The sequence below is a fragment of the Suricata suricatta genome, chromosome 7 (genome assembly GCF_006229205.1).
Source record: "Suricata suricatta isolate VVHF042 chromosome 7, meerkat_22Aug2017_6uvM2_HiC, whole genome shotgun sequence".
Lineage (NCBI taxonomy): Eukaryota > Metazoa > Chordata > Mammalia > Carnivora > Herpestidae > Suricata > Suricata suricatta.
Genome location: NC_043706.1, coordinates 26,505,439 through 26,525,768, shown reverse-complemented (window position 1 = coordinate 26,525,768; position 20,330 = coordinate 26,505,439). Strand labels below are relative to the sequence as shown.

The 20,330-nt window shown below is 39.9% G+C and overlaps 1 long non-coding RNA gene across 1 annotated transcript; it reads right to left on the bottom strand.

Annotated features, from left to right (window-relative positions):
- Nucleotides 1–6,265: 6,265 nt before the first annotated feature.
- LOC115296131 lies at nucleotides 6,266–7,793 on the bottom strand. The gene is made up of 2 exons (XR_003910744.1): nucleotides 7,733–7,793; nucleotides 6,266–6,590 (listed from the first exon to the last, which is right to left on the bottom strand). It is a non-coding gene; the product is annotated as an uncharacterized LOC115296131 (long non-coding RNA).
- Nucleotides 7,794–20,330: the final 12,537 nt, after the last annotated feature.

Genomic DNA, 20,330 nt, shown 5'->3' with positions numbered 1-20,330 from the left:
GATTCCACCTCCAGCCCCTTTCCCCATCTCATAAATCAGAGTGGGACTGCAAGTTCCAACCTTTTACTCATGATTAGCTTCCCTGACAAGCTGTCCCCATCCTTAGGTGCTATCCCAAATCACCTCTCTCACATAAAACCAGTTTTGTTAGAAACAGGCCTATTATGAATAACAAGACACCTATTTTATTTTGATGACTGTAAAGTGATTTCAGGAACTGAGGACAAGAAGCCAAATATCATGACAAAAGATGCTCCCATTGCTCTTATTTCTTAGGAAATTCCAACGGTTTTAGGAGCTATAAGCCAGAAGCCATGGTCAAAGACCAAAGAGATAGCTCTTAATTATAAATCACAATATCATAACCTCCTTAAAAGGAAGAATAGTCTGTATACAATTCACACCTCAAGCACTCAGTTCTCACTGCTCTAATAAGAACACTGTCTTACTACATATTCTTGCCTAAATCACTCAATAATAATATGTCTTAAACTGAAGTTGAAATAATATACATGGACAAGAGGGAAAATCAGTTATGATTAGGTAAGCTCCTTGTGTTCAGTAGGAAACCAGGGCCTGCCTTCCATGATGGTGAGACTAGAAAAAGCCTCATAACCATGATAACTGGTCAAAGAAGCTGGAGTCCTTGGTCACATCTGTGTTTTGTGGCCCCAGGGCCACTGAGATGGAAAACCAGGCCAATTCGGCAGAGTACTATGGGAGAAAGCTATTGGGTTTTTTTTCAGATACCAACATAAATAGCTCCCCTGTGAGCCTGACTCCAGCAATCAAGCTGTTAGGTTAGGCATGAGTCCCACCTGCTGCAAACACAGACAAATAGGACACTCAGTGTTCCATTAAGGAACTCCTATTTTACTCACCGCTCTACCAGCCCTTGTCGTTAATTACGTGTGTTGTTGTGCCCTGGGAGTGGGGTGGGCAGCAGATTGGTATACTAACCTTTCACCTCTCCAGAGACTGGAATTCAGGCTCCAGTTCACATGCAAACATGGACTTGGCAAGCAGAATCTGAGTCTGGTTTATGTAGAGCAAGAAAACCACTGGCAGGCAGCTCTCTTGGCCCAGGCTTCAGGACACAGCCCAGGCCCAGATTGCAGGGGTTCCTAGGATTAGCCATGAGGGATTCTACAGCAGTCTTCAGGAAGACAGCCTTGCCTTGGAGTAGGAATGTAGACCAGTGTTCATGTCAAGAGAATTGAATTCCTCCTTCCTCCAGCTCTCCTTTTTTTGTAAAAGCTATGCTTCCTCTGTGGGACCACCTCACTGCATCCTCTCTACCTAGCACACCACTCCCTCGTTTTTTCAATTACCAACCGTCTTCAGGTGGCCCCTTTGTCTCTGAGCTTTCTGCCATGCCTTCTCCATACTACTAAATTCTTCAAAAGTAAGTGAATTTGCTGACTCTACTCTCAACTCCATTTTCCATGCCATGACCTTGGGCTCCTCCTGCCATATTGCTAGTCCCAGTATAGGGAACTAGAGACTTCCTAGTCACAGCTGCCATTTGGATTGTCAGAGCCTTCAAGGCTGCCTCATTCAAATTAGACAAGATCCGGGGGCACCTGGGTGGCTTAGTTGCTTAAGTGTCCGACTTCATTTCAGGCCATAATCTCATGGTTTGTGAGTTCAAGCCCCATGTTGGGCTCTGTGCTGAAAGCTTGGAGCCTGAAACTTGCTTCAGATTCTGTGCCTCCCTCTCTCTCTGCCCCTCCACTGCTTACATTCTCTCTCTTTCTCTCTCCCTCTCAAAAATAAATAAACATTTTAAAAAATCAAAGTAAGCAAGATCCTGACTCCCAGTCTCTACTCTTCCTGAAGCCTGCATCCCTGCCAGGAATTTGTTAGGCACAAAGCAGAAATACTTTCGTGTATGTGGGAGAGTTTGAGTAATAATGTGTGCCTTTTGAAAAGAAAAGGGCACAGGCAACCAGCAAATAGAAAAATAGATTTAACTCCCTTTAAATTTTTTTCTTTAATACATTAAGGGGTTTTCTCCACCATAGTCTCTTTCTCAGAAGCAGGAAGCCATCCACCAACACTAACCACCCTCAAAAGTTAAGTACTAGTATTACTAGTGGTTAATAATAAATGCAGCAGCTCATATCTGCATATTCTTGCTATCTCTTGTGACCCGTACAGTTACCTGGGACTTAGCAGACCAGAAGTTCTCCTCATTTGACAGAGTATTTGACTACTCCAAAGTCATTAGGCTAGATGTGAGGTGGCCAGCATGAAACGAGGGAGGGTACATAATCCAGTATTCTGTCCCTAAAACATGCCACCAGAGAGCTATAAGTCACATGATTCTCACAGCCTTCCAACCCTGAGCAGCTCTGCCTCATGTTTCTTCCTGTAGGAGTCTGCCCATCCCATATGCTTTCCTCCCTCTCAGAGTATTCACAACTCAATATGACTTGGGCTTAGCAGAAAGCAGAGATGGGGGGTAAGCAGCAGGGAAGTCTTCATGACATAACATCAAGTCATCTGTAAAACAAGCTACCTGTGATCATTGTCAATTTATGAACAGCTCCAAATTCACTCTTCATGAATGGACTATGAAGAGTGAAGTGGGCCTGTGAAATGTTTCCTTTTGCCAGCTGACATAATGTTAAGCTTCCTGGTAGAGGGCATTTGAGAAACATTGCAAGGTTCTTCTTTCCTGGTTTCAGTATGCTCCCTTGTTAAGTTCCTGCAACACACAAAGTTCCTACAACACCAGAGCACCCCTCATTCCATGGCTAAGAGCTCAGCTCCAGCCCCCAATTTGGCAGTGCACCTCTGTTGAGATACCCCATTTTGAACAGCTTTCTCTGGCTTCTAGGGCAGATTTCCAGTAAGTTCTGATGAATAGATTTCCAGGAGGTTCTATATGTGTGGCTCTGCCATTCAGGGAGCCATGTCCATCACTTTTCTAGCAAGGTTTGGCCCTTAGGTCAGAGACTAGAAGGCCTTTTACAGGTGCTATATCTCAGCCCTAGGAGTGGTGGCCACTCCTTATAAATCTGCTATTCTTTAGAATTCTCTTCACTTCTAACTAGCTAATCCTTCATGATTCTAATCCCCTATTATAATTAACAATTCTTCATATTAAGCTTTCCCTGTTCAAATTACTAAGCAGTTTCTGTCTCCTAATTAAATCCTGGCTAATAAATATATTGCCTAGACAACTGCCATTTGTCCTCTGAAAAACAACTTGGTTTTCTAGATCTGGAAGAGGCAGACCAAGCTAGCTAAAAATAGGGAAATCAACATTAATATGTAGAGTCAAGGGCTGTGGCAGGAAATGGTCAACGTGATTTGCTGCCTTCAAATTCTTAATGAGCTGGCTGTGGAAATGGACTTGGACTTATATTGGACTCAGAAGACAGATAGAGACAGTACAAATGGGGAGAGCTCTAAGGGTCTAAAGGGGGCATATTCCAACTCAATAAAAATAAGAACCTTCTAATCACACTAGCTGTTTAGACATGAAATGCATCTATTCCACAAGGCCTGAGTCTGCTCTAGAACATGTGCTGAACAAAGGGAGGTACAGACTGGACAGTCACTTGGGGAAGCATTACAGAGGGGTTTGGGTACAATGGAGAGGATTTCTAACAATTTCTGAGAGACTTTAACAAATAAAATGTACAACAGAGCATTGCAAAAAAAAATAGTAAGAAACAGCTAAATAATAAAATTAGATATCTTTGCTTAAAACCTGGGTTTCTATGTCATTCTAACATGGTTGTAATTAATAAAGTCATTGTAAAAAAGTTTTTCTAGTTTTTAATATTTTGGTATAACATCTCTACTTGAATAAAAGCAATATATCAATAATAGTACTAAAACACAGTTATGCTGAAATTCTAAATATATTTAACCAAATAAACAAAACACATTTTCAACTATCTATAGTAGAGGTCTGTAATTTTAATTTTCAATTTGATCATAAAATCTCATTTGCTGTTTTTTAAATCTGAGGAACCCAAGGGCTGTTTAACCTAGACATTTATTGCATACTAAAGTTACTGTGAGACTATTTAAATAGTTAGCATTAAGTGCACATGAATTTATGGTTCTATAAATGTCTTCTTGAACTGTATAAGATATAGTTCTCCTGGAAACCTAGCTGAGAAATTCAAACCTAGTTTCATCATTATTTCCCAATCAAAAAGCAATGCTTTAATCTTCACTGATGTAAGTTATGAGCCTTACCATTACACAGAAAAGGTCTGACTTATCAATCTGGTAATTTAACACATATTTATTACTTGTCTTTGCCAGACACTCTGAATACAACTGTGAGAAAGACATATATAGCTGCTGCCCTTACAGAGTAAAGAAATCACATTTCATTATATAAGTGGCACACAGTTCATGGGGGTGTGGGGTAACCTGAGCTAAGGCCTGTGGGGAAAGGCATGTTAAGTGAGGCCTCACTGATGAAAGGACACTTAGGCTGAGCCCTCAAGGTTGGGGGCAAGAGGCAAGCAGGTAGTGAAAAAGATGAGTATTTTTCTAGAAGAAGGAAACATTACATACTCACTATGTAAGACTGAAGCAGGTTGAAGAATTTGAAAACTATTCAGACCTGCCATAGCATGAAGCCAGAGCTGGGGAGGGGTAAAAGGAGTAAGACAGGTGAAATCCCCAGGGGTCTCACAAGCCATGTTATAGATGTGGAACATTACTCTTTATTTTACTTCTCTTTATCCTATCCATCTTAATTACTGATTTTAGTGCCATTACCCAATAAGTTGTGTGTGTGTGTGTGTTACACTTGCACATGCAGACATGCTTGAGTGTGTATGTTTACTGGGTCTAGATTAACAAGTATTTCTTACCATTCATCATAGTAAAAAAAATGTGGAAAATCAATACACTGGGAAACCACTGAAGGCTTTTAAGTCACAATGATATGACCAGATTACATTTTAGAAGTTCCACCTTGGTTGTAGAAAAGAGAACCGACTAATGAGTAGTAGGACTAGAAGCAAGAGGGAGGCAACTGCACTTAAGAGAATTATTGTTGCCTTTAATCTTGGTAGTGCCAACAGGGATGGAGAGAAGTAGAGAAATCTGAGAAATATTTATGAAAGAGAAACACTAAGACTTGCTAACAGATTAAATGTTTAAAGTGAGATAATGGGAGGAGTGGATTCTACTTCCCAGGATTCTGGCCTGAACAACAGTTTGTACAATGGGGATATTTTCTACAAAAGGGAATCATGAAAAGGAAGTGCAGTGGCCTAGGGAATGGAGCTCACTTTGGGAAATGTCAAGTTTGAAGTTTCTGCAGGACATCAATTTGAAGATGTTGAGTAAGTGATTGAAGACATGGGTCTGCAGTTTAGGAGATAGGTCAGCACTAGAAATAAAGATTGATTCAGATGTTTATTTAGTAGAGATTTCTTGAGCTCCTACCTTGTATCAGGTACTGTCCATGATGTTGTAAACCATCACTAATAAAAAAAACATTATTGGGGTGCCTGGGTGGCTCAGTTGGTTAAGCATTCGACATCGGCTTGGGTCATGATCTCATGAGTTTGAGCCCTGCATTAGGCTCAGTGCTGATACCTCGGAGCCTGGAACCTGGTTTGTATTCTGTGTCTTCCTCTCTCTCTGCCCCTCTCCCATTTGCGCTCTCTCTCTCTCTCTCAAAAATAAATAAACATTTAAAAAATAAACACATTATCAATGGAACTTAGACATTATCAGTTGGAACTTAGACCAATTGACATTTACATGAAATTATAAGTCATGAATGTGGATACATTTACTGAGGGTAAGAATTTTAAGTAAGATGAATTGTTTAGGACTTTAACATTGAAGATCCAAAACAGAGAAAAAATAATAGCATCTTCAGCCCTAAAAGAAAAGTTACAAAGAGGAGGATATGAGGGTTAGAGTCAATGCAAATCAAGCTGAAATGACACAGAGATGTTTCCTGCTGGGCACTGGTACTAACCTCTCTTACTTCCCACAAATGTTCTTAGAATGGGCAAAGGAATAAAGGCCCTATGACTTCTATGATGCAAGATTGCTTATAAAATACTAGTTATCATCATCATCATAAGAGTAATGTCAAAGATCAAAGCCAGGAACCACAGTTACAAACATTTAAAATGTCACCATCCAGAATTATTTTCATTTCAGAGATTAGAAACAGGACACAGGATTTACCATAAGTAATGTATATAAGATGATAAAATCTGAAAAAAAGAGGATACTGAAAAATAAAGCAGAGGCATGTTTCCTGGCATTCCTAGTAAACTGTAGGTGTTTATTTGTTGATGTGTTTATTTATTTGTTAATCTCTATATGATGTACAGAATGTAGTTGGTGCTCTTCTGATATTGAATAGCCCCACTCTTTCCTGATTATTGGCAAGTCTCACTAATACAGAGAAGTTATCAGAAGCTTCATGCCAGAGAAGTTATCTCCCAGAGCTTTGATTTCTGAGGTGCTCCACTGAGAGATGGAATCCACATTCCAAGGATGAAAGACTGAAGCATTGTGGAAATGTAAAGTGTCATTACTGTCTTTGAGAAATGACAATAAATTGCGGTGTGGAAACTGGACTGCTTCTGGAACAAAAAGACAAAAGACGTTAATAGAAAAACAAGTAAGTCTGTACTTTAGATAACAGTATTTGATGGATGTTAAATCCCTGGTTTTGATCATTATAATGCAGATGTGTCAAATATTTACTTAAGGGGAGGCGGAATGAGGGGTTGCAGGAATTCTCCTTAGTTTTTTGTTTTTGCACTTTTGTTCTAAATCTAAAATTATTTCAAAATGAGCTGCTTCTGCTCAAATTCAAACAAATATTTAAAACCAGTCAGTAAAAGGGCGCCTGGGTGGTTCAGTCGGGTAAGCATCCAACTTCAGCTCAGGTCATGATCTCACAGTTCACAAGTTCGAGCCTTACATAGGGCTCTATGCTGATAGCTTAAAGTCTGGAGCCTGCTTTGGATTCTGTGTCTCTTTCTCCCTTTGCCCCTCCCCCCCTCATTCTCTGTCTCTTTCTCTCTGTCTCTTTCTCCCTCTCTCTGTCTCAAAAATAAATAAACATCAAAAAATAAAATAATAAAATAAAACCACTCAGTAAAGCCCTAATTACTTAAGACTAAAACCTCAAAGCAGGCTTCAGAGTTTGCATTTCTCATAACGTTTCCTACGAGGTTTTCTTTGTTTTGGTTCTTGTGATAAGCTTAGGTGACAATAACTTTACATCTATGACAACAGCATTTAAGTTTTAGAAATATTGGGACACTTTAATTGACTTTGTTTCTTCAAGTTTCTCTACACCTAAGCATAAGAAATTACTTCATTTAGATCCATCACTCCAGAAAACAATTGGACTCCACACATAAGCTTATAACAGCAAGCAAGCAGCTTTGGTTGCTCCTGAAAAGAATGTGAACCTACTTTTTTTTATTGTATTATTTTAAATTTAATGTTTATTAATCCAATGAAATATTTTTGTACATTTGTTTTTTAATATAATCATCAAACTATTCTCTGCATTTAGCCACTTTATATCAACTTTCAAATGGTCCAGTTTAGTGTATAACCTATCTCAACTCACAAAGCATTTATAAATGCAGAGACCCACAGCCATGTTAAACACCCATCCCCATGTACTACAATTTCACTTGACAAAAACATGTTATTGTAACAATGCACAGTGTGCAAAACATTGGATTATCTCTTATTTTGGTGATACCTTAAACAATGAAATCTGACGATATCATCAGGAAACACTTGCTCTTCTGTCCCAATTCACTCTATTATTTGTAAATGCACTAAGTGTTAAAAGTGGAAGAGTTTGCCAAAATCAGCAAAGTCAGTTTTTAAAAAAATGCCTGGATATTTGGCTCTGAAAATCTTTTCTGGCTGGATCCTTACATCTCTGTCCCAACTCAGAACTTGAATGATAACCACAGAGGATCTGTGTGAAACCTGATGTCTGGGGATTCCAGGAGCGACAGTGGAGCCCCTCAGCCGCAGAGAGTCCCTTTTATCTAATCTCCCTTAATGTAAATACAGTTGGCCAGTGCATAATATACTTCAACATCTCATTTAGATACGGAAAGATGAAATCCACAGGAAGAACCATTACTCAGAGTGGCTTTGATTTAACAAGAATGGTTTCATTAAACAAGCGTTGACCCAGCCATGTAAAAGACAATTTTCTCAGAGAATCCACCAATAAAGGAACTTTCCATTCAAAACACTAATGAAGTAAGAAAGAGGACTGTGTCATCTGGAATTGTGTATGTGCAGAGCGCATGTGCTGCCCGGAGACCACGCCTTCCATCTGAATCCCTGGGTAGTGCTGACGGACGTGGCATTGATGTATCAGCAGGTCCAAGCCAGACACGAAGACGGCCTCCACTGAGTATATCAACTGACCTGTAAACTGTAACATGTGGTTTTTCTTTACAAGGCTTTTCGCTGCTGAATTCTAGGTTTTCTACTTAGTAGAAACTGTCTGTGCTGCATATTTTCCAGGGCGCACAGGGTGGGCTAATCCTGTCCATTCACCAAAAATATGGAGTTTACTTTTCACTGAGACTCAGAAGAGAGAATCATTCACATCTCTAACAGCATGGCATCCCTCCATGTACAGGTAAAGTGCTTCATGATAGTGGGCGAAAATACCAATGAATAAAGTGTTACAAACTGAAAGATGGGATTGTATTTAAGCATGTTATGGAGAAGCTATTAAGCACAGTAATTCATTTTTGGGTCCCCAAAAGAATTTAGTTCTGGTAGCTCTATAAAGACAGTCACTTTAGAGTACAAGAGTGTTGCATTTGTCAAAAATAATATCAACTAACTACATCATCAGAAATGGAAAAATAAGGCACTAACTTCATCATATCGCCGACCAGATACCCAGCCTTGCTGAGTGTGGAAGAGCAACTTTACTGGCTCCTTTGGATCAGACTTGGGGCACAGAGAGCCAAAAAGGTTTCAGGCAGTGCTGGGACAGCAGGGGGCGATATTAGCTCATGCTGGTGGACTACCCCAGCCACCTGCCAGCTGCTAAGGGAGTTCTGATCCTCAGCAGCCCCCATGACCTGGAAATGAGCAGACAGAACAGCTAGAAAGAAAGTGGACACAGAGAGTGTCCTAAAAGGGCAGGGGAGATTTCCCTTCTGTTCAGACATGAAGCAGGGAACAAATGAAGACTCATTATACTTCCCCTGATTAGTTTGCATTTCCTCAGATTAAACAAAGAAGAGAGATAAAAGTCATAGTTTTTCTGGGACAGAAGCAAGTCACTCAGCAGTCCAAGGTTACACATAGATAGCATCAAAGAAGTCAGTAACATGACATTTAGGGACAAAGGGGGGCATTGGCTTTACTTCATACATGTTCCAACTCCCTTGCCTGCCAGAATCATAACTTTTCTCTTTAAAAAAATTCTTTTTATCGATCTGGAATTCTGGTCTTTCAGATATAATCTACTTTAATTAAATGTCTCCATCATCCCTGACCAGCTAAAATTAAATTTAATGGGATAGGACACAGGATGAGTGCCTTAAGTTTGAGAATGGTCCCATCCACAACTCCTGTTTTTCGCACCCTTCATTCAATCCATCAGTAAATATTATCAGTTCTACATTCAAAATATCCAAATTCAGCCACCACTTACCATTGCCACTGCTACTGCCCTGATCTAGTACCACCATCTTCTCTCACCTGAACTACTACAAAAGCTTCTTAGTTGTTCTCCCTGTATCCTTTCTTGTCCTTTTCAGTCTAATCCACACACCAGCCACAGTGATCCTGTTAAAACGTGTATCAGCTCATGTCACCTCACTGCTCAAAACTCTCTAATGGCTTCTCATATTACTCTGAGTAAAAGCCAAACAAAGTCTTAAAAGGCCCTATATATTCTGATCTTGTTACTTCTCTGACCTCTTCTCTTATTATTGTCTTTTTTGTTCAGCCCACCCCAACCATTCTGTCCATGCTACTCCTTGAACTTTCCAGGCATTGTCTGACCTGGTGGGCCTTTGTACTTGCTGTGTTTTCAGCCTATAAGATTCTTCCCCAACATAGTCCTCACTTCTTTCAGATCTTAGGTGCCCCCCATAAATCCTTTTTACACTCATTCCCTAGCTTTATTTTACCTCATAGCATTTATCATCATCTAACATGCTACATATTTCACTTATCTCTCTTGTTTAATATCTGTTTCCCTCAACCAGAATGTGAGGACCAAGAGGACAAAGATTTTTTTTCTCAGTGATGTAACATCAGAGCCTAGAACTTGTATGATGCACACTTGATACTCAACAAATCATTGATACATTCACTGGTGGGATGAATGAATATTAAATAGATCAGGCAGGATAGAAGAACACTAAAAGAGGAGTAAGAGACACTGAGAAGCCACTGGTTGTGTTAGGCATGCTATTTCTTAATCTGTTGGTTAAGGATGGCCAGAAAGTCCCTGAGTACAGTGTTTTTCACCCAGCAGACTGACTCATTTGAGACTCACGGGATCACTTAAGCAGGCTGTGACTATTGATATAAAAAAATTCTTGAGAAATAAAATAACAATTTTGAAAATTAATGCAAATTATATAAAGTAATGACAAGTATTATTTTATGAACTGTTTCCAATGCCTGTGTGCACATATGTGTTGGATTATTGCAATGTCAAATGGATTGTTCATTATAATGCTCAAATAACTTTGAAAATCCTGTTATAGATAATACCCCTTAAGGGGCTAAAATAATCCTGTTTTATCCCTTATGTAGAGAAAAATCTTCTTCACCCTTTTTGAAACTCTCATTACATGCATGTTGGTGTGCTTACAAGTCCAACAGTTTTCTGAAGCTCTGTTCATTTCCCTTATTCCTTTTCTCTGTGTTCTTCAGGTTGCATAATTTCTATCTATCCTCAAAGTTTGCTCGTTTTTGAGATTTGCCAACTCATATCTACTCTTGAACCTCTCTAATGAATTTTCATTTTTGTTTGTGTGCTTTTCAACTCCAGAATTCCCATTTGGTTCTTTTTTTATAATCTCTATCTCTTTAGTAATATTCTCTATTTGAGTTATTTTATCAAACCCTCCTTTAATTCTTGAAACATGATTTCCTTAGTTCTTTGAACATATTTATAATCTTTGCTTTGAAGTATTTACCTACCAAGTCCAGCATCTGGACCTCCTCCAAGGTGCTTCTATTGCCTGTTTTGTTTGTTTGTTTGTTTTTATTTTTATTTTTCTGCATATCAGCCACATTTTCCTGTTTCTTTGTGTAGCTTGGAATTTTTTTGTTGGACATTTAGCTATTATATTGTAACTTGGACATTTAGCGATTATATTGTAGTAACTCTGGAACTGATCATCCATTTTTATTTTCTCATTAATTTGTTAAACTTTTTATTTGGCTGGGCTAATTCTGTGAAATCTATTTCCTTTGCGGAGTACAGGCATTGATGTCCCTCCTCAGATATTTTTGCTTGCTTATGTCTTTTAAGTTGACTCTGTAGGAGTCACTTGGGTCTGCATCAACTACTTATTGGTCAAAAGTTGTGCTTAAGGCCCTTAACCACTTAGATTTTTATTCTTTATTGTTGGTACTGTGTGTGGCTTGGAGATGCTTTCACAGATCAGGGATTTTATGATGTTACCCTATCTGCAACCAGAACTAGTAGTAAAATGTTCTCTTTCCTGAGAATGTACAGCCTTGGGTATGCATAGTTTTCTAGACAACAGGAATACATTTTAATGTATTTTTATATCTGGCTTCCCAGTAGTCACTCCCTTTAGCTTGTGTCTTGTCAGATGTTGTGCTTAAGCCCCTTACTAATGGGTCTGTTTGTGGCATGGGTAATGTTTTTGGGCCATCCTACAGCCCAAAGGGACACCTCTACTTTATGGACAGGCACTGAAAGGGATGGTGGGCCCTGGTCTTCTCAGCTTGCTTTTCCCTGTATGGAAGCTCCACTCCTCAAAGAAGCTGGAATGGGGCAATGAGGCCCCAGTTACACATGGATAATACCTTCATCCTATAGGCAAGGGCTGTGTAGGGAAGAGAACCCCGTCCTCCAGCCATGCCCAATTGGAGTAGCAGGTATACGACACAGGCTGAGAGGAATGAGAAGTGCAAGTGGCCTGTCCCTCCTGGGATGAACAAGGGGAGTAGGTCCCCCTCCTCTTTGCTTCACTTGCCATCACACAGTAGAGCTGAGATCACACAGAGAGCTAGGGGTGGGGTGGGAGTGAGGAAAGCAAGTCATGTCTCAAATGCCACAGACTCTTGCTATTCTTGTGAAGATTTAGTAGATTTTCTCAAAAATTCTTCCTTTGGTCTGGGCCCTTTAAACAATAACTAGAGGCTTTAAATGATTATTGGGCTGTATTTTATTTTTTAAATAATTTTCACCAGTTAAATCTTTGGTGAGGACAGAGTTTTCCTAGTTTCTTCAACTGCCATTCTGAAAGCCCTGCCTCTGGACCTTTTGTGTACCCTATACCAATACCTTCATCTAGAAAAGGAGCTTTATGAAATTCAAAGGCTCATGTCCGTGGGGCCATCCTGCTACCTTTCAGCAGGTACACAGGGAAATAGAGTCCCAGCAAACTAAGATTTCTCAGGCCTGACCTCACTCAAAGGAGGGCCAGTGCAGAGTAGGGAGGGATGTAGGTACAGAGCCCTTGCAGGAGTTATGGAGGTAATTCAGTTTAAGACAAGAAGTATTTGTTGATAGAGTTCTTATATTTCTGTTCCCATGAACTATTTGTTGCTATCCGCTGGAATGTGGGGACCAAGAAGGCAGAGATTTTTGTTTATTTTATCCAGGCGTATATCCTCACACCCTAAAATAGTGCCTGTTACACAAAAAGACATGCATGACTGGATGCAATTAATGGCCACCATGCAGCTGTGTTTGGGACAAGATGGTGATAAGGTCAGTTCAAGAGTTTCTTGAACTTCCAGAGACATAGTTGTTCAGCCCACTCTTTGATCCTATCTCCTTTCATAGTCCCCTACTGTAGCCTAAGATGGCTCCCACCCAATCCCAAGGCAAATTGGACTCAGTACCAGGGCTATAGCCATATATGTCACCAAACTCTGGCAGAGCTGATACTTAAGAAAGATGCTTCTTGATCCTTCTGTCATCCTTATCTTAGTGCACCATCTTAAAGATGAGAAGATCTAGGTAAAGACTTCTGCTTCCATTCCAGGAGACAAGGGGACATGACCATGTCCATCATATTCGTAAATATAATCATTGGGAAATACACTGGGTGTCATATGCACTGGGTGAATTGAGGAAAGGCTCTTTATGGTAAGTTTGTTTAAGCCTCACTGCTACCCCACAAAATAAGGAATATCAGATCATTTTTGAGACAAGGAGATGAGCTTAGAGGGGAAGTAATTTTAATATCACATGACCAGCAAGTGATAGACCCAGGATTGGAATCTGTCTGCAAAGGTATATCAAGTATATCTGAGTGCAAAGCTCATGTTCTTTCTACTGTATACACTATATCTTCCAGTAAGAAAAATGTTACGTAAAGTGTCCTAAAAGGTCTTCATAGCCGGAAGGGGTCCAACAGGTAATCCAGAAGAAACCCCTCTCTTTTTGCGTTAGACTTTATATAAGTCTTCATTTTAATTGAATTAAATAAAGTATAGTGTGTTCACTGAACAAAATGACCCATTGTATGATGCAGGGTGGTCACGGTGGTCCTTGCATCTTGCTGGACTTAGCAGCAGCCCTTTGCAGCCCCTCTCTCAGCCCCAGCACATCTTTAATCATCATGTGGCTCTATCACATAAACTTCTTTTTACAAATGTTAATTATATAGTATCTCCTTATTACTGATGCACAAAAGTACTCATCAGAAGCACCACTTCACACATATCAGAATGGCTAAAATTAACAACATAAGAGTTAATGGGTGTTGACGAGGATGTGGAGAAAGGCGAAACCTCTTGTACTGTTAGTGGGAATGCAAACTGCTGTGGTCACTCTGGAGAACAGAGTGGAAGTTCCTCAAAAAAATAAAAATAGAACCGCCTATCATCCATCAGTTGCACTACTAAGTACCCAAAGGATACAAAAATACAGATTCAAAGGGTATATGCACCCCCAATGTTTATAGCAGTATTACCAACAATAACCAAACTATGGAAAGAGCCCATATGTCCATCTTCTAATGAATGGTTAAAGAAGATCTGATACATATACATACACATATACATATAATGGAGTATTACTCAGCCATCAAAAGAATGAAATCTTCCCACTTGCAAGAATGTTGATGGAGGTAGACCTTATTATGCTAAGTGAAACATGGCAGTCAGAGAAAGACAAATACCTATGATTTCACTCATATGTGGAATTGAAGAAACAAAACAGATGAACACATGGAAGGAAAGAAGAGGAAAGAGGGAAACAAACCACAGACTTTTACAATAGAAAACAAAGAGCTGATAGAGGGAGGTGGGTGGGAAATGGACAGGATGGGTGATGGATATTAAGAAGGGCATTTGTGATGCGTGCTGGGTGTTGTATGTAAGTCATGAATCACTGAGTTTTACTTCTGAAACCAATGTTGCACTGTATGTTAACCAACTAAAATTTAAGTAAAAGGTTAGGGGAAAAAAATACCTGATGTTAATTGTTATCATTTAGTACTATCACTAGAAAAGCTGGAAGTTGTTCTTTTTAATTCAGATGAGTAGGATCTAAATGTCAGATTCCCTTTTGCTCAAAGCTCTCCTGAAACAAAGGTATTTCTTTTTTTAATGTTTATTTTATTTTTGAGAGAAAGAGAGACAGACAGAGAGAGAAAGGGAGAGAGAGAGCTGGAGCAAGGAAAGGGCAGAGAGAGACAGAAACACAAAATGTGAAGCAAGCTCCAAGCTCTGAGCTGTCAGCACAGAGCCCAACATGGGGTTCAAACTCACAAACTGTGAAACCATGACCCAAGCCAAAGTTGGACGCTTAAACAATTGAGCCACCCAGGTACCCAGAAAAAAGATATTTCTAGATGAAGATTGACTTGGTAATTCTTCTATCCAAAGATGGTTTTGTATTTTTCAACATTTATTAAATTATTTCAACATCTATGAAACATATTTTGCCAAAAACAAGCTTCTCAGAGGTTTCTGAGTGCTGAGTTCTGATTGAACAGGAGGAGGTTCAACCAGTATGGTTTTCCATAATCCTAGGGGACAGCCTTTTAGCTCAGGGAAGAAGATTCACTCCTTTTGCAGTCATACAGGGGCCCACCAGCCTCATGGCACAGATGTGACAAGAACACATTTACATGCTCAGGTCTGGTACTTTGTCCAGAAGCAAAGGCTACTAACTGTATATACCATACTTAATTAAGTAGGAGTTTTATGAGGTGGATGGCAATACCCCAGGGGCTAACTCAAAGCCATGGGATTTATTGGGCTCTAACTGCAAACTGACAGCCCCCGGCATGCACACCACAGAGCCTATATTACAAGAGAGTTAATGTTGCAGGAGAACTCTTTTGAGGCAAAGCAAGGTATCCATTCTTTAGTCAGGATCACTGTTCCATGACACCAACATTTCTACCAATAACTCCTGTGCACACCCACAGGAGACATACAGAAGATGCGAGAGCAGAGACCTACAAGCATAGTTGGACCTGCCCATTGATCAAAGGCAACAGGTAGCAGAATTCTGAAAGTTTGGGCTACCTTTATCAGAAACACCAAAAGCAATGAAATTTTAGTTCAATCATTTTCTAGGGATAAGACAGACCAACTAGGGGTGTGATAAGAGGACCAGAGTCAGTTGTCTGTTCCAAACTTCACCCCTCCATTGTCAGTATAAACAAGGAAGCAGGCATGAGTGATGCAGTCAGCTGAAGAGAGGCAGCTCACCCCAGGATCACACATGTCTAGATTTGGGGAACACTACTGTATTTTAAGACACACAAGATGCTCTGCTGAAAATCAAAAGAAACACACTACAAACTTATATGTCCACACATTTTAGACCATAAGTGAGTCAAAGAGTCCATTACTGGGGGGGGGGGCGGACATCTGCCTTTTGAGATTTTATACTTCCTCTTACACGCCATTTCCCTGGATATCCCTGCAAGACCATGGAAGCAAAAGGAAACTTGAAGCAAACATTTGTTTTCTTGGAACACATATTAAAATAAGATTTGGGGGCATCTGGGTGACTCAGTCAGTCAAGCATTCAACTCTTGATTTCTGCTCATGTCATGATCTCAGGGTTTGTGAGAACGAGCCCCACATCAGGCTCTGCTCTGATAGCTTAGAGCCTGCTTGGGATTTTCTTTCTCCCTCTCTCTCTGTCCCTTCCCTGCTTTGCTTGCTTGATCTCTCTCTCTCTCAAAATAAATAAACTTTTTAAAAAGGTAAGATTCTGTGTGGTCTTTTAATTAACTTATAACATTGCAACCTGATTCAAGGCAAATACATAAAAACCACAGGGCCATTATGTAAGAAAAAGTTCCTACAGACACTCATACATTTAAGCCCATGTTTCATTGCAGAGATTCTCAAGACCCTGCCGGGAGCAGCAGTTTATAGTAGGCTGACCATCCATCCTAGTCCCCCCAAGGCAGTTCGATCGTATGCCATTGTCCCAGAATAATCGTTAATATTGTCCCTTTTATCTTGAAAGTAATCTCAGTTTGGACAATAAATTATGCAATTATCTAGAACTGGAAATCAATCCTATAGCTCAGACAGCTTCTCACCCTTCAGGTGAAAGTTCCCACAACTACCACAGAACTGGTGTCTTCTGCTGATCTTTGTTCCAAAGATGGCAGTGGTGATCAACAATGCATACCTAAGCTAGAAATCAGTGCTCACCTGGAGTAGCCAGTGTGCTTCTGCACTGATGGCCATGCTTCCTTTGGCCAGGTTCATCTTTGTGTATTCACCTGCCTTGGGCCCAGGTCTAGATTGATGGCATAATGGTGACAACAGGAAGTATTTCTCCAGTTGTGGTATGAAGGTGTTCCATGAAATGGAATAATATGAAAAACAGTCTCTAAAAGCAGAAGAAAACATATGATCAATGGAAAAGAATAACAAGTCCAACCTGACAAGAAATAGTTTATTGAGGGGACTTACAAACAGAAGCATGCCTTGATCCACCTCAAGATGAGTAGATCTCTGCAATCCCACCTCCCATCAACCTGTTTTTTTTATAGCCCTAGAGACTACCCAGGAGAAAATGTATAAAAATCATAGTAATATCTCCAACGCAAATCAAGAAACTTATGCCCCAAAGGTGTACTTAAGGATGTGTTTAAACAGAAGGAAAAAAATGTGGATGGAACTGTGCTCAAGAAGGCTTCACAGGTCACAGTATATTCATAATGGTAGATTTATCTGAGATGGCATTAGACTGGGTCACAGCCTAGGCAAAGAATCTTTTTTAAATTTGTAAGAGTCCTTTGCCTCTTTATTTGGTTGTCATGGAAACCAAATCTAAAGATCTTCTTTCTTGTGGGATTTCATAACACTTCAGCCATCTTGAAGAGAGATTTTAGGAATCAAGTTCCCCAGAAATTCTGAAGAACTGATTATGGCTCATATGGAAGATGAAAAGGCTCACTGGCCATGACCTTTACAGGGTCTCCCATCCACTGTAATGTAGGCACCAAGCCACATACTGCCTTCCTGATTATTAGAAAAACCTCCAACTTTTCTACAAAGCTTCTCTGGAACATGAATTATACAAAACACTTAGTCTTAAATTTTCTTTACCAAACGGTAGGATTTACTGCTGACCACACTTGCTGAATTACCAGACTGGTTGTGAACAGGGGATGCATATATTCTGAAGCTCTAGTCTACTTTTCAATCTTCACTGGCCTGAGGCAATGAATGGGTTAGATATTGGAATTAGACTGAACAATATTTGGGTCTTACCTCTGTGACCTTGGGTATCTTACCTTCCCAAACATTCATAAAATGATCATATTAAATAACAAAATAAACTGCTATAAGAGAGAGAACAACAAAACTCAAGAGCTTAGAGAAAAAAGGAGTTGATTGCTTTTTCATGTAATAGTCCAAAGTGAGTGTTCCAGTTTGGCAGGTGGCTCTCACTTTTGCAGTTATCCAAGAACCCAGGCTAAGAACATCTTTGTCATCTTTAGCACATGGCTTTCAAGGCAGCTATGGTCATCATCATTTTTATCAGTAAACAGGGGAATAGAGAGTATGGCTGATACACGCCAATATCTCATGTACCCCAGTTTAAAAGTTACCCACATTATTTCTATTAGCACTCCATGGGACAAGCTTAATTACCTTGACCCATGTACTGCAAGGAGGGCTGGGAGAGGTAGCATCTGGATGGTGTCTAAATCCCAGATAAAATTTATTTCTATGAATGAAGGGAGGCATGAAGTTTGGCTTATGACTACCGTTCTCCATCTCATTGGTAATATGGTAGTACTAAGAGGGTAGTGCATCCCTCTTAGGGTTGTTGCCACAAGTAAGTCTGGTTAAATGTGCCCAGTACCTGCCAGTATTCAGGAAATGGCAGTTATTCCTACTTCTAATATGCTCTTCTCTGGTATTACATTAAAAAACACCATCTATATGCTGGTGATTTCCAAAATTACTAGCTCCAAATTTTCCCTTGAATTCCAGATTCAAATATCCAACTGACTTTTTGTCATATTGACTTGGATATTTATTAAACATCTTATGATCCTGACATCAATTTTTCTCCCCCAAACCAATTCTCCAACACTAGTTGGGTGCACTACAATTGAACTAAATTCTGATAATATCTACTTGGAGGTAGTGTCAGATCCCACATGTTAAGGGCTCTGTCCCACAGACTTCCCTCTCTTCACACTTTAGATGCCCATAGCAAGTCCAGGTTGTCACTTGGGCTTCTAACCCACTGACTATAGGTTGGAGGTTCCCAAGACCTCTTCCTTGGATTTGATTAATTTGCTATAGCAGCTCACAGAACTAAGAGAAACGTTTTACTTACTTGGTCACCCATTTATTACAAAGGATATAACTCAGGAACAGCCTGTTGGAAGAGATGTATTGGACAAGATATAGAGAACGGGAGCAGAGCTTCCATGCCCTCTCCAGGTGCACCTCTCTCCCTGAGTGTTCACTAACCAGGCAGCTCTCCAAACTCCATCCTTTTGAGGTTTAAGGGAGACTTCATTACATAGGCATTGCTGGTTAAAAAAAAAAAAAAAACACTTGTTTTTATCCTGAATATGTTCCTTCCCCAGTTGACACCATTTCAGCAAGTGGTATCACACAGTTGCCCAAATCAAAAACAATGAGTCTTGTCCCCTTATCACTCCCCACATGCAAGCGTCCCTATTCTGTGTCCCCCCTGTCACTTTCCTCCCTGACCACTGAGCCATCATCATGTGCTTACAACAGTCTGTCCATTGGTCCCCTCCTGTCTACTCTTGTTGCTGTACAATCTTTTTTAGATTTAAACTTTAGTTAGTTAATATACAATGCAGTTTTGGTTTCAGAAACAAAATCCAGTGACTCATCACTTACATACAACACCCACTGCTCATCACAAGCCTTCCTTTAACCCATCACCCATCTAGCTCATCTCCCACCCACCTCCCTCCACTCTGTGTGTTCTTTATCATTAAGAGTCTCTTGTGGTTTGTTTCCCTTCCTTCTCTTCCCCCCCCCATTTCCCATATATTCACCTATATTGTTTCTTAAATTCCATATATGAGTGAAATCATATATTTGTCTTTCTCTGATTGATTGGCTTATTTCACTTAGCATAATATATTTTAGCTCCATTCATGTCATTCAAATGGCAAGATTTCATTCTTTTTGATGGCTGAGTAATATTCCATTATGTACGCACCTATATGTGTATACATATGTATATATATGCATATATCACATCTTTATCCATTCATTGGTTGATGGGCATTTGGGCTCTTTCCATAATTTGGCTATTGTTGATAGTGCTGCTATAAACATGGGGGTTCATGTGCCCCTTTGAATCTGTATTTTTTGTATCCTCTGGGTAAATGTCAGTAGTAAAATTGCTGGATCAGAGGGCAGCAATTTTATTTTTAGCTTTTTGAGGAACTTCCATACTATTGTCCAGCATTCCCACCAGCAGTGCAAGATGGTTACCCTTTCTCCACATCCTCACCAACTCCTATGGTCTCTTGTGTTGTTAATTTTAGCCATTCTAACAAGTGTGAGGGGATATCTCGTCATGGTTTTGATTTGTCTTTCCCTGATGGTGAGTGATTGGGAGCATCAGACACAGCATGGAGAATTTAAAAAATAATAATACATAA